The sequence below is a fragment of the Castor canadensis genome, chromosome 8 (assembly GCF_047511655.1).
Source record: "Castor canadensis chromosome 8, mCasCan1.hap1v2, whole genome shotgun sequence".
Taxonomy (NCBI): domain Eukaryota; kingdom Metazoa; phylum Chordata; class Mammalia; order Rodentia; family Castoridae; genus Castor; species Castor canadensis.
The window spans coordinates 75562220-75565926 of record NC_133393.1 but is presented as its reverse complement, the minus strand read 5'-3'; the positions used below and the strand labels follow the sequence as shown (position 1 = coordinate 75565926).

Below are 3707 nucleotides of genomic sequence, written 5' to 3'. Positions count from 1 at the left end.
CAAGAACAAATAAAGGAAACTATAGAAGCACTGTATAAACACCAAAGTGAAACAAAGAACACCATAAATAGAGGGATAAATGAACTCAGGACAAAAATAAACAATATTAAAGAGGAAGTGACTCATGATATGGAAAACCTCAAAAAAAAGAGAACCAAACAGAAATGCAAAACAAAATGGAAGACCACTCCAGCAGACTAGAACAAGCAGAGGATAGACTCTCATAACTTGAAGATGAAATGATAATTAAAGGAAAAACTGAAGAACTACTAGTTAGACAACTCAAGACTTGTGAAAGGAACATGCAAAAATTCAAAAACTACATCAGGCCTCCCGCTTGCTCACGTGGGCACCTGCGCAGGGCCTGGCCTCCTCCCAGCGGCTGGCCTCCTCCCAGCAGGCCAAAGTGACCCCGCACATAGCAGTGCCGGCTGGACAGTGCCAGAGGCTGGCTGGGAGCCAGTGGACTGAGCTGCCAAGAGCCGGGTGCCAACCTGGAAGGGTGCAGGGTGTCAGGGCTGGGCGTGCTCTCAGCCACTCTCAGCCCAGCGGAAGTGGGCTGTTGGCACCCCACGCGGTCCCGTAGGCAGTGAGTCGTGGCCCCATGGACCTTGCAGACGCTATGGCTCTGGTGTCCAGAGGTCATGAAACGCATGCATATGGAGCAGGTCCAGGTGGCAGTGTCCTGCTACCTCAAATGCTAGCAGTACGTTGACTCAGACGGTCCCCTGAAGCAAGGCCTGAGGCTGTCACAGACCCTTGAGGAGATGGCAACCAACCTCACAGTCCAGTCAGAATCTGGTTGTGCCAACATGGTATCTGCAGCCCCCCAACCAGGCAGAGCCCCAGCAATATGAAGTACAGTTTGGATGGCAGCGAAGTTTTCTCACTGATTCTGATTCCCAGCACAGCCACGAAGTGATGCCTCTCCTATACCCCCTCTTTGTCTACCTCCATCTCCACCTGGTCCAGAACAGCACCAAGAGCACCATGGAGAGCTTCTACAGCAGCTTCCATGGGATGTTCCTGCAGAACACAGCTCAGAAGGATGTCATCGAGCAGCTGCAGACCAGCAGACCATCCAGGACATCCTGTCAAACTTCAAGCTTTCACGCACTCCTTGACAACAAGTATGTGGTCTGTCTCCAAGAAGACAGCTACAACTACCTGATCTGCTACCTCCAAAGCAGCAACAACACTGCCCTGTGCAAGGTCCTCGCTGTGCACATTCACCTGGATGTGCAGCCTGCCAAGAGGATGGACTACTAGCTGTATGCCAGCGGAGGCTCCTCCTGCAGTGAGAGTGGTGACTTGGAGCCCCCAGAGGTGCCCAACCCTATTCTGCAGAAGGAGGCAGCCCTGGAGGTCCTGCAGGAGAGTATCAAGTGTGTCAAGTACAGGTCCCCCTCCCTCACTACCATCTGCTTCTATGCCTTCTACAACACAGAGCAGCTGCTGAGCACTGGAAATCTCTCCCGACAGCAAGCTGCTCGCTGCAGGGTTTGACAGCTCCTGCATCAAGCTCTGGAACTTGCGGTCCAAGAAGTTGAAGTCAGAGCCCCACCATGTGGACGCATCCCACATCCACCTGGCTTGTGACACTCTGGGGAAGAGGAGGATGAGGAGGACAGCCTGGGCACGGAGATGAAGGTACTGCGGGGCCACTCTGGACCAGTGTACAGCATGTGCTTCCTCGCAGACAGCTCAGGGTTGCTCTCTTGTTCTGAAGATATGTCCATCAAGTACTGGGACCCGGGCAGTTTCACCAACACTGTGCTGTACCGAGGGCACACCTACCCTGTGTGGGACCTGGACATCAGCCCCTACAGTATGTACTTTGCCAGTGGCTCCCATGACTGCACTGCCAGGCTGTGGTCCTTTGATTGGACGTACCCACTGCGGATCTATGCAGGGCACCTGGCGGATGTGGACTGTGTCAAATTCCACCCCAACTCAAACTACTTAGCCACGGGCTCAACTGACAAGACCGTGAGGCTGTGGAGTGCTCAGCAGGGGAACTCAGTGAGGCTCTTCACCGGCCTCCCTTGCCTTCTCTCCCAGCGGTAAGTACTTGGCATCCGCAGGCGATGACCAGCAGTTGAAGCTGTGGGACTTGGCCTCTGGGACCCTTTTTAAAGAACTGAGAGGCCACATGGACAGCATCACCAACCTGGCCTTCAGCCTTGACAGCGGCCTGTGGCCTCTGCCTCCATGGACAACTCTGTGCGTGTCTGGGAGTCTGGGACATCAGGAACACCTGCTGCAGTGCGCCCACTGACGGCTTCTTGGGTGAGCTTGTGGGTGTGTACACGGGCAGATGAGCAATGTCCTGAGCGTGCTACTCATGGCCTGCAACCTCCTTCTGGTGACGGGAATCACACAAGAGAATCAGGAGCATTGATTTTTTTATCTAGGGTGGAGTGGACTGGGAGGGCTGGAAGGCCTCTGGCTACAGCTGTGGACATGCTGAGACTGAATCACTGATTGTGAAAGAGCCCCTCCCTGCCTCCAGGTGCTCACTGGGCAGCTCCTGCACACAGCCCACAGGGCCACAGGGCTGCAGAGGGGGTGACACCTGGACTCCAGGCAAGAACTAGAGGTCAGGTACCAGTTCTCAGAGAATGCACCAGACCTCTGGGTGTAGTATCTCCCCAGCTACACTCATCCTGTCCTCTCCAGTGGGTGTAGGTGGTGCCTTCTGTGGGCCACCCCTAGCAAGGGAGGCAGGGACAGCAACTAAGAAAGGAAGAGGCGATCCTTTTCCATATAAGAGAGAACCAGGATTCTTTTATTATTATTATAATTATAATTATTATTGTTGAGAAGAGGAAACCTAGCACTGGCAGAGGGGCCTTCTCTGCTTTTATCTTTCAGGTTTGACTCCTGGCACTGGCTGTGAAACTTGGAACTTTGAGGTTCAGGGAATTCAGAGAATTTGGTGGCCCAATGTTTAGGGAGAAAGGGAAGTCTGGGGTGTAGATCGACCCTGCCTGATGACGTGTTTCTGGAAGTGGGTGGGCAACTTGACTGGACATTGGGCTGTTGCAGTGATGATGAGAAAGATTCTTTTCTTGGCTGCACGTCTGTCAATAATTTTCTCCCCTGAAACAGAAAGATTATGAGGGGCTGGGGGTGTAACTCAGTGGTAGAGCACTTGCCTAGCATGTGTGAAGCCCTAGGTGTGATCCCTAGCACCAAAAAAGTAAAAAGATTATGCTGAAGAGTAATTTGGAATAAATCACAAGATAGGTTTAGGAAGTGTTGGGTTTCAGATGAACATGGCTTTTGGTGTCTTCCTGTGATGACCCCCACCCCACACTGCAGCACCAGTCTCATGAATGAATGTGTTGTGAGCAAGCACATGTAGCATACATATCAAACATGCTCCTGAAAAGCAAGTTCTAGTGTGGGGGGATAGTAAATATTTCTGTTGTCTGAAGAGAGTTATTTTGTATTTTGTTTTCTATTAAAATGTATTTAGTTTAAAAAAAAAACTATATCAAAAGACCAAATCTGAGAATCATGGGCACTGAAGAAGAGGTGCAAACAAAAGGAATTCATAATATATTCAACAAAATAATAACAGAAAATTTCCCAGATCTGGAGAAAAATATGCCCATTCAGGTACAGGAAGCCTCCAGGACACCAAACAAACTTGCTCAAAATAGAACTACCCCATGATATATTTTCATTAAAACAACAAGCAC

At 50.8% G+C, this 3707-nt stretch overlaps 1 pseudogene; it reads left to right on the top strand.

The window, feature by feature from the left end:
• The first annotated feature begins 644 nt into the window (after window positions 1–644).
• LOC109674945 (TAF5-like RNA polymerase II p300/CBP-associated factor-associated factor 65 kDa subunit 5L pseudogene) lies at window positions 645–2401 on the top strand (annotated as a pseudogene).
• The last annotated feature ends 1306 nt before the right edge of the window (window positions 2402–3707 follow it).